The following is a 12,232-nucleotide window of genomic DNA, read 5'->3' on the forward strand; positions in this document are numbered from 1 at the left end:
AAAAGTTTATGTGTTCATTCTTCTCTAATTTGTCAATAACTATATTGTAACAAAGAAGCATTATTTTAGAAATTAAACTGACTTCCTTCTTACTTTTCCAGGTTATAAAATCCTAAACTATGATTAATTTCCTATATAATTTAAGGAAAATCATATGTTCCACTGAACATATAATGAGTTCATAATATCAAGAGATTTTTGCAATTATATAAAATAAATTAAATTAGTAAAACAACCATATTATTTTGCAACTATGACCATTATTATTGCTCTTAATTCACCCATGCCTCAAGATATTTTTATGAGGCTCCTCCTGTTGTGCTTTCCTGTAATTCTTTAAGGGTATTTTCTGTTTCCTCGTAAAGGGCTTGTACCTGTTTACCTGTGTTCTCCAGTATTTCTTTAACAGAGTTATTTATGTCCTTCTTAAATTCCTCTATCACCATCATGAGATATGATTTTAGGTCCAAATCTTGCTTTTCTTGTGTGTTGGGGTATCAGGGACTAGCTGTGGTGGGAGTACTTGGTTCTGATGATGCCAGGTAGTCTTTGGTTCTGTTGGTAAGATTCTTGCATTTGCCTTTTGCGATGTGTTAATCTCTGGTGTTCGATGTTCTTGCTATCTCTAGCTGGAGGTTTTTCCTCCCCTGGGTCTGTAAGCCTGTGTCAGCACTCCTGGGAGATCAACTCTCTCTTGGTAAGACCTGTGTGCAGAGGGCTGTGAATCAGCTGCTCCTCCTGGGTACAGATGGATGAATGAAGGACCCAGTCTCAGCTGCTCTCCAGCTCCTGTAGCCTATGCCTCCTGGCTGGTTCCACCTTAGAACGCTGAACGATTTTTTATTTACTTTTGTTTTCACCATTTTATACAATTTTTATAATTTCAGCTTTTGAATAACATAAAATGATGTGAGAAAATTATGAAAACCAAAAATAGATAATATGTTCTCTTCCAAGATTTATTAACATATTTGAATTATAATCAACAAAATGTGATCATCAAAAGTTATATGATATATAATATTAATAGAAATGTTTATCTTTAGAAAATTTCAGCTCTTATACCTTAAATTTTTGAAAATGGTAAAACTTTGGTATGGAAAACAATCAGATAATATTGATTCATGTAATCTACATTGTATGCTAGTAGAAATTTTCATCCTGGTATTTACTTTTAAAATATATGAAAGTAATAGAACTCTAAACTTAAGAAAGCACTGATTTCCTCTGAATTAGGTACTTTTCCAGAAGAGAGGACAAAAATATCCAAAATGCAATAAAACATCAAGAAGAACTTGGAGATAGAAATGTGTAAATTTTTAGAGTTTAAAGTTATCCACTTTTATAATACTAGCTTAATAAGTAATATTCTAGTTTATATATATATACATGTATATATATGTATACATATATATACATATATATGTATATATAGATAGATAGATTCAGTTCTATATTCAGTGAATATAGGATTATTGAAAGGTAACAACAAATATCTGATTTAGCTATCTCTATTTAACTATGTTACCATATATTATATCCTACCTAAAAAGTACATAAGGATATTTGACAATTTTCTACATTTTTTTGTTTTAAACATATCATAGCTCATTTAAAATAGTATATTCTGAAGCAGAAAATTAATGCATCTTATTATCAAATCTTATTATTTGATAGAAACTTAAATGGCTTAGAAGCACTTAAAATATTCAGTGTCTTAACCCTAGTACAAGCTGATTGTAGAACTGTTAATATAATAATAAATTTATGATAAGTTGAGTTAAAGGATTGTAACTTGGGTATACAATACTCACATGAAACTTAAGAAGAATGATTGAGAAAGTGTGGAAACTTCCATCCTTCTTAGAAGGCAGAACAAAATACCCATGGAATAAGTTACAGTGACAAAATATAGAGCAAAGACTGAAGAAATGACAATCCACAGATGACCCCACCTGGGGATCCAACCCATATACAATCATCAAAACCAGACACTATTATGGATGTCAACAATTGCTTGCTGACAGGAACCTGACATAACTGTCTCCTGAGGGGCGCTGCCAGTGCCCAACTAATACTGAAGTAGAGGCTCACAGTCATCCATTGGACTGAGCACAGGGTCCTCAAAGAAGGAGCTAGAGAAAGGACCCAAGGAGTTGAAGGGGTTTGCAGCCCTATAGGAGGAACAATAATATGAACTAACTAGTACCCTCAGAGCTCCCAGGGACTAAACCACCAACCAAATGGTACACATGGAGGGACTCATGGCTCCTGCTGCATATGTAGCAGAGGATGGCCTAGTCGAACATCAATGGGAGGAGAGGCCCTTGGTTCTGTGAAGTCTCTATGCCCTAGTGTAGGCTAATTCCAGGGCCAGGAAGCACGAGAGGGGAGGGGAAAGGTCATAAGGGGTTTTTCAGAGGGCAAGCCAGGAAAGGGGAGAATATTTGAAATGTAAATAAGAAAAATATCTAATAAAACTTTGATAGAAAAAAGAAAGAGTACTTAACTGACATGGTCTTTAATATTCTTTTCATGAACTAAGATATAAATGCCTTCACATATATAAAACAAAATAGTAGAAACATATAAATAGTTCATTATGTTAGCCTTTCTTTAATAAATATTTGTTTTAGTCTCAAAAATTGAGTTAAATGACTACTCTTTTGCTTTTTTATCATGTATGCATTATTTTCTATATATACAGGGCAAGTTGATATATAATTTGATAAAATTGGAGTCCTAAAATATTATTAATAGAAGATGTAATAATTTCTGCATGGTCTAAGTCTTTGTATATCTTTCTCATAAATTATTTGCCCTGAAGTTTTAGAAAACTGTTTCTGAATTTTAAACTTGCTGTAGTTGTGCAACCAGCATTGGAGGTTATCAGAAATCAAAGATTGTTATAATAATAATGCATTTTGTAAATTTTAAACAAAATGCTATTTTTATAAAATATATTGTCTAATTGTTCATTCTAATGGTTCTTGTTTTCATCTTGTCATATAGATTCAGTAAATTCCTTGGAATAATATTGAATTCTCTTACCTCGTGTGTGCTACTTTAAAATTTGAATTCAACTGGGGTTAGAAGACTATCAGAATATATGTAAGTTTCAGGATATTTGACCTGCCATTAAAAATATAAACAATTTTACACTGCTAAAAAAAGTTCAAAGTCCTTATTCATCTAGGAAATGCAAATCAAGACAACTCTGACATTCCATCTTATACCAAGTAGAATGAATAAGATCAAAAAATCAAGTGATAGTACATGCTGGCAAGAATATGGATCAAGAACACCCCTCCATTGGTGGTAGGAGCACAAATTTGAAGAAACACTTTGGAAATCAATTTGGTGGTCTCTCAGATAATGGGTAATAGTTCTACCTCAAGACATAGCTATACCATTCCTGGGCATATATCTGAAGAATGATCCACTATACTGCATGGAACACTTGCTTATGTTCATAGCAGCTTTATTAATAATAATGAGAAACTGGACACAACCTAGGTGTCCCTCAATTGAAGAATAAATAAAGAAAATATGATACATCTTCACTTGATATTAGCCAAAAGGCCAAGAAGCAATAATATGATACACCTATATAGTAGAATAATATTCAACTATTTTAAACAAAGATATCATAAATTTTGCAGGCAACTGGATGGAACTTGAGAATATCATTCTGAGTGAGGTAGCCCAGACCCAAAAGGACATGCATGGTATGTACTCAGAGTGGATATTAGCCATAAAATATAAGATACTAATGGCATATTCCATAGAAGGGAGAATAAAATAGTACTAGGATGCAGATGGAGGGAGGGAACTTGGTAGGAGAGAGGATGAGGAGGTGAATGAGGATGTTCAGGATCAGTTGTATGTTGGGACAGGAGAAATGGCTATGTGGCCATGACAATGAGTGAAAATCTGCAACTGGCAGGGTGTCAAGTTGGAATAGGGGCACTTCTCAAGGATATGCCAGAGACCTTGTCTAAGAAAGGCATCCAAGAATGAATGAGAGCCAACTGTGACTCACAGAATTGGGAATATTGAACCTGAAGAGGCCAGCTCCTGTAGTCAGGCTGGAAACCTGAGTGGAGTGATAGGAATACCAACCTACCCACAAAATTTAGTTGTTTTTAACACACAATATACTACTTTTATTCTATATTCAAATAATTACTCAATTTTAACATTCATCATTTTAACCTTTTATCTTTTCTCATAAAAATGGTATTCTTGCTTATAGTCTTCCTTCCCTTTTCCCCCCATATCCTCCCCAAATCCCCATTTGTTGGGATTTATTTTCTTTCTATCTTTCAAAAGAAGCAAATATAATTCTAAAAGATAATAACAAAACATAACAAAATAAAATATAAAAAGGAAAAACAAAAAACGTCACATAGGAATTGGACAAGGCAAGCCAACAGAAGGAAAGAGTCTGAAGTTAAGAAACTAGAATCACACAAGCACACACACACACACAGGTACACCAAAAAATACTAAACTGAAAGGTATAATATATGTGCAGAGGAAAGGGTCTGCACCAACTTATATAGGCCTGTACTTGCTGATTCAGTCTCTATGAGTTCACATGAGATTTGCCTGGTTGATTTAGTAGTTCTTTTTCTCAAGTTCTCCTTCCACTCTTGTTCTTATACTCTTTCAGCATCCTCTTTCTTGGGGGTTCTTTGTGCTCTGAGAGGGATTTGACAGAGTCATTCAGAGCTGTGTTCAAAACTCTGTGTCTGTATAATATTTGGCTGTGGGTCTTTGTATTTGTCCCCATCTGCTGTATGAGGAAACTTCTCTAATGATGGCTAATAAGGTACTGGTCTATGAATATAGCAGCATTTCACTTTATTGTTATTGATTTTTAGGAAAATAGTATTTGGTTTTACATTGTCCTTTAGGCTATTGTGTCTTTGGTTTGTAGTCACCCAAGCAATGTCAGGCATAGTTTCCAACTTGTGGGTGGGCCTTAAGTCAAATCAGATATTGTTTGGTTACTGCCACGAGGATTGTGTCAATATTACCCCAGCATATTTTGCAGGCAAGATACGATTTTAGATCAAATATTTTCTGTCTTGGCTCTTATGTTTGCTTACCTTTTGGTAGTCTGCATAGCATCTTCATGTACTAAAGGCACTAGAACATAGTGCTGAAGACTATATAGGTACCAGCTAAACCTCTCCATGTTCAGTGAGTTATGTGAGCCTTGCCACAAGTTTCTTGAGAGCAACCTCTTGTCTTATCCACAGCCTGGCTTTCTCTTGACTTCCATGGGACTCCTTTGTCCAACAACTCAATTATATGACACTCTCTATTGGAAGTTTTGTTTGGAGAGGTAGTTTTATCCATCTCCCTCATTATTTCAAAAATTCATTAGGCTTGCCTTCCTATATTTCAGAAAATTTCTACTGTATACCATCGCTCAAACACCCCTCAATTTTAGCTGTTGTTCCTGGAATTTCTTTTCTCAACACTATTTGCCTTCTTTTTTCACAGTTGATTTTCCCATTCCTGCCCCCTCCATTACTAGTATATCCATAAAATTTATTTTATAACCTTCTAGTACTTTCCCCAATTGATACCCAATGTTCTGAGTCTACAGATTGTAGGTTTATTATCATTCACTTTAAAAACAGAATACACATATGAAAAAATATATCACATTTATATTTCTGGTATGGATTAACTCAAGATGATTTTTCTTAGTTTCACTAATTTTCCTAAGTATTTTTTGATGTCAAATTTTAACAATAGCAATAATACTCCATTCTGTAAATGTACCATATTTTCCTTATCTATTCTTTCATTGAGAGTCACTTAAGTTGTTTTGAATTTCAGGCTATTATGAACCAAAGAACAATAAAAACATGGCTTAGCAAGTGTCCTTGTGATAAAATAAAGTACTGTTTGGTTAGATGCCCAGGATTTGTATGGCTGGATCTTGGTGCAGATTCATTCCCATCTCCATGATGAACTGCCACACTGACTTTAATAGTGCTTGTTCAAGTTTGTACTCCTAACACTAATGAGTGTTCCCCTTATTTCACATCCTTGAAAACATGAAGTGTCACTTGTGTCATTGATCTTAGCCATTCTGATAGGTGTAAGATGGAATCTCAAAGTAGGTTTGATCTTCTTTTCCCTCATGGCTAGAGACGATGATCATTCCTTAAACTGTTTCTGAGCCATTTGAGTTTCCTCTATTAAGAATTCTGTTAAATATGTACCCCATTTTCACTGGATTATTTTCATTTTTGGTGTCTAGTTTCTTGAGTTCTTTATATATTTTGATATTAGTTTTCTATTGGATGAGGCACTGTTAAGAAAAAAAATTTTTCCATTCAGTAAGTTGTTGTTTTGTCTGAATAATGCTATGCTTTGACTTATAGATGCTTTTCAGGTTCAATGTGTCTGTTGTATATGTATATGTATTTGACTCATTTTTAGTTGAATTTTGAACAGAGTGATAAGTGTGCATTAATTTTGTTTCTTCTGCATGCAGGCATCCAGATTGAGAAGCACCATTTGTTAAAGATTTTTTTTTAAATCATTGTATATTTCTGGTTTTGTGTTTGTCCATAAGTTTTTGAATATATATCTGGGTCTTCAATACAATTCTACTGATCAACATGTCTAGTTTTCGTGCTGATATTATAATGATTTTATTACCATAACTTTGTAACCTAACTTTAAATTGAGAATGACAGATCACCAAATCAGCAAGTGCCAAAATCAGATTGCTGAGGAGCTAGTGTATTAACTTCCATAATACCATTTGCAAAAATGACTGAAAATGCTTAAATTGTATTTAAAGTTTTTCTGTCTGAATGAAAATAGTTTTAAAATATTAATGTTTAGAATCTATTTGAGTCAAGTTCCCTAACCACAAGGAAGGAAATGTTTTTTTTTTTTAAATTTATTTGAGTGCTAAGTATGTGCTAAGTATATTGCTTTGGCATAGTAAATGCTCAATATTTATTGCATTGATATGTTACACAGAAGCACATGCACATACACACATACACACAAATACAACATTTTTGTTTTGATGATGCAAAGTCAATAGGATTCTTTAAATGTTTTTTAAAAAATCAAATTCACATTCATGAATAAAGTAAATGTATAAAATATTGAAGCATATGTTTTATAGTCTCATAGTACAGTTGAGACAAATGAACTTTTAGATAATATAAATGAGTTATTTCAAAAAAATGCTTAATGCCATGGAAGAAAACTAAGGACAATTAATTATAAAGTATAACTAAATATAAAGCAACCAAAAAATTAAATTTATTTGTGGAATGAATATTCTGTACTGGAGGGATCATGAAGACCCTTCTCCAAGGTAAAGCATTGTGAATATAAGTTACTGAAATGATGCTGTGATAGTTTATGCTCTTTCTTGTATTTAAATATGAAATTTTATTTTAATGGATAAATAACAAGAGTAGAGTTTCTTCAGTGTCAACAAATGAATTGTTTTTGTCCCTAGGAGATGAGATTATCCATGGAGTGAAGTATTTAGATTAAATCTAAAAGATAATTTAATTTATTTCCTTTAAATGTTTGTGGAAATTTTGACTAGAAGAACTTGCTGTAATGATTCATTCTTAGGTTTACTTAATCCTCTTGACATTTATAGCACTAAGACTGAATCAAAATGAATATAATAATTTTTATGTTTAATCAAATGAATGATATCTTGACTATTTGTAATATAATCTAAAATACCTCAGAATTATGAAACAACAGTATCAATAACATGAGTATATCTTTTATTTTACATGTATTAGGAAATTTCAAATATTAACAAATCATTTTAATATCCTTGGACATTTTGGAATGAAATTTCACCAGCTTAAAAATTGTTGATTAGGCAAAATTCATTTGTCTTATATAACACCAATTATTTATATACTTCTGTAGAATTAATGCATTCTATAAGTTATCCAAAAAAATTATGAAATGGAAACTCAATTATGTTTCACGTAGTTAAACTAAAGATTTTTCTTCCCAGTTTCAAGTTTTTCATTTATGTCATTCCATAACATACTCTCTCCTTGTTCATCATGCAGTTATGTTTGAATAAAACAAGGTGCTACAGCAAAACTGATCAAATATGTGATAAATTCAGGGCCCTGCATTAGTATAAAAGTTATACAAGTTTAGTACTTGGACCATTGTATTCCCTTATAGAAGTAACAAGTTGACATTAAGAAATATATTAAATTAGTAAGGTATGGTGGCACATGCCAAAGTACTGCAGCATTTTTGAGCAACAATAGGACTTGTGTTTCCAGACTAGCCTTGGCTATGTAGTAAGTTTGAGGCCAGCCTGAATGCATGAGACCAAAAAACAACAACTGAACCCCTAGGGAGATGGCTTAGTTAATAAAGTGTTTGCTGTAGAAGCATGAAAATCTGTGTTTGGTCCTTGGTACCCACAGAAATTATGGGTTTAGCTGGCCATGCCTGTCTATATCTCTAGTGCTTGAAGATTAAGCTAGACTCTGAGAATTTGCCTTACAGACTGCTTATTGTAGCAGCAAACTCCAAGTTCAATAAGAACCCCTGTATCAAAGAATGAAATGGAAAGAAGACAATCAATGTCAACTTCTAAATGATCTCATTTCTGCAATAAAATAAACCAGAGTAACAGATCGGATTTTGCTACATCTAGGAAACCCACTGTAATACCAAGGACAGAAATTAACCAAGTAGCAAGCTGGTATGGCCATTATTATATATGACATAGTAGACTTCAAGCCATAGCTAATCAGAAAATTATAGGAACGGATACTACATTTTCATCAAAAGAATAATCACCCAAGAGGATATTACAATTGTTCATATATCTGCACCAGACCCAGAGGCACTGAAGTATATAAAAGAAACACTATTACAGATACAATCACATACTAACCCTGAAAAAGTAGTGGGTGACCATAAAAACATTCTTGATGATAGACAGGAAGTCCAGACAAAAGAAAAACTAAACAGAAAAATGCTAGACCTAAATAATGTCATAAACAAATTGACTTGAACAGATATTTACATTAAATGTTCACCCAAACATTAAAAGAAGATACCACCTACTAGAAACCTCACTTAATGTTCTCAAACACTGACCATATACATGGACACAAAGCAAGTTTCATGACATGAAAAAACTGAAATCACTTCCTGCATCCTTTCTGACCAGCACATATTAAAGCTGAATGTCATCAAGAACAAAAACAAGAGAAAGCTCACAAAATAATTAAAACTGAAAATATCACTATTGAATAAAAAAATGTGTCTAGCTGGAAATTAAGAGAGAAATTAAACTTTCAGACTCCAATTGGAAACAAATTGGCAAGCAGTTGTAAATGGTGTGTTCATAGTACTAAATCTCTGTATCAAAAAAAAAATTGGGGGGGAGATCTCAAATACCTTAAGAGGACACCTAAAGTTCTAGCACAATCAGAAGACATCAAACACAATAGGAGTACATAGCAAGAAATAATCATCATATTCAGAGCTGAAATCAATCAAAACAAACAAATAAGCAAGCAAATAACTAAATGTCAACAGTGAAACAGAGTTGGTTCTTGAAAAAAGTCAATGCTCTTGATCGGCTAATGTTCCTCATTGGCTAAATTAACTGGGAGACACAGAGAACATAACCATATTGACAAAATTATGGATGAAAAGGGACATAACAACAGACACTGAGGAAATCTAGAGAGGTAAAGAAAACACTTTTAAAACTTGTAATCCACCAAATTATAAAACCCTTAAAATGGTTAATTTTATTAATATATACCACTTACAAAAGTTAAATCAAGCAATTTAAAAACATCTATAACTCCTAGTGAAATAGAAACAGTAATTAGAAGGCACCCAACCAGAACAACAACAAAAGCCCTGGCCATAAGGTTTTAGCTTAAGATTTTACCAGAGTTTCCAAGAGTAGTTAATGCCAATAATCCTCAAATCACTATACAAAATACAAGCAAAAGGAATACCAAGTAGTTCTTTTTTTGAGATTATAATTACCCAAATACCTAAACAACATAATAACTAACAATCAAAGAGAGTTATAAACCAAAGACTGATTTCCCTTATGGTCAAAGATGCAAATATTCTCAATAAGATACTATCAAACTTAATCAAAGAACAAATCAAAAAGATAATTCACTGTGCTCAAGTACCATAGGGTTACAAGATTGTTTTTATGTATGTAAATCTATAAATTGAACCCAAAACAGACTGAAAGACAAACAAGACATGACTACATCTTCACATGATAAAAGGCTTTTGACAAAATCCAATACTACTTTGTAATAAAAAGTCATGGAGTGTTTAGAGATACAAGAATAAAAATCAAAGAAAGTCTGCTAAAATCCAGATATCCATCAAAAGATCAATGGATAAAGCAAATGTTGCACGTTTACATTTTACACAATGTAATATTTTGCATAATGTAATTTTTATACAATTACAATTTGTGTAATGGAACATTACTCAGCTGTTAAAATTAAATATAAAATTCTAAGTTAAATAGACAGAGTTAGGAAAAATAATCTTGAGATAAATAGGGTGTGCATTCACTTATATCTGGATGTTAGCTGTTGCATCTTCAAAAAGTAGAGTGCAATCCATATAATCACAGAGCATAAGTTTAGACTAGGATATGTAAAGGACTAAAATGGCAGGGTGAATCTTCCTAAGAAGAATGTATAAATTATATAAGTATAGGTGGACAGAATGAGAGAGCTAAAAATGGTCAGATTAAACATGGCAGGGGAAGAAATCAGGGGATGAGAAACAGAATACAGGGAAGAATAGCTAAACTACATATATTTGAGGGGTTGTATAGAAATCTAAAACAACAGAAGCTTTCTAAAATATTTACATATAAATGAGATCTACATGGAATTGCCAAATAATTAGGAAGATGCAGCTTCAGCTGTGTAGCTGGCATTTACTACGTTGTTCTTCTTTTTTGCAAATTCCTCTGTCCTTTCTACATCATTTTAAGCCCTAACACTACATAGGAGAGAAAAAAAAGGATAGGGAGGAAAGAATGTAGCACTATCCTTATACTACTTGCTGTTTATTAGGGGCATCAAGTTATTTGGGGCAAGTTTAATCTTAGACATCAGGAGATATCATTGTTTCCTCTTGTTTTTTTCTTTGTGCACAACTCCTTAACAAACTGTGATGAATAACAAGCAACAATAACCAACCAACAACCCACCCTGCATTTGGGGGCCCTAGAATTTGCATACTCTTGAAAGTCTCTGGAATTCTCAATATCACAAAATCATAGAAACTATTTGCAGCTGGCAAAATCATGCCCTTGCAAGAGCACAAGGCAAATAATAGTCAGCTAGTCAATTGCTGTGGACAATCTAAAGCATCCCCTTATCCCATACCCAGGATTAAAACAAAACATAGTTGTATAAAATTTGTTGTTACTTTTTTTAATTTTTTAACTAAATATCTCTACTCATCCAATTGTGAAGTCATAAATTCTGGGAATGGGCTCTGTCTTACCTAATTGTCAGACAAAAGGGGCCCATGGGAATTATCAAGCAATCTATACTAATGCCAAGAATATTGTTTGCTGTCCACAAATTCTTCTTAAGGCCCGATTGCTGAAAACAATACCTGCACAACTCATTGGATGTGGAGAAATTAAGCTGGTGCCTACATAAAGGTTTTACCCCTAAAGCTACAGTTTAGTGTATTGGAAGGTACTCTGAACATTATCAAAGGAAAAAAGTAGACAAAAGCACAGCTATAGTCACCTACCTGAGAGATACTTTTGTGAGACAATGGCAAAGTTAGCATGGAGTAACCAAACAATTCTGGATTAGATCCAGGTTCATTGCACAAAAAGAAACTCATCTCTGAAACTACTCAATTAGCCAAGAAACTGAAATTTGATAGACTATGAACCTATGAGAAAACCAGATACTACTATCCTGCTAGAGTAACCTACAACAAAGTGACTCCAAATCATAGTTTTGCTGTGCACATAGATCAGTGATTTGCTCAGTATTCCTCTTGTATTAGGTGGGAACAAGTGGAGACTCACCACAAGACAATGTGTAAAGAGTGAGAGAACTTCTGACACTCAGTTCTTAGATGTCTCCATCAAATCCCTTTCTTTCTTCCTTTTTTTTCTTCCTTCCTTCCTTCCTTTCTTTCTTTCTTTCTTTCTTTC

Source organism: Mastomys coucha, chromosome X, assembly GCF_008632895.1.
Source record: "Mastomys coucha isolate ucsf_1 chromosome X, UCSF_Mcou_1, whole genome shotgun sequence".
In the NCBI taxonomy this organism is placed as follows: Eukaryota; Metazoa; Chordata; class Mammalia; order Rodentia; family Muridae; genus Mastomys; species Mastomys coucha.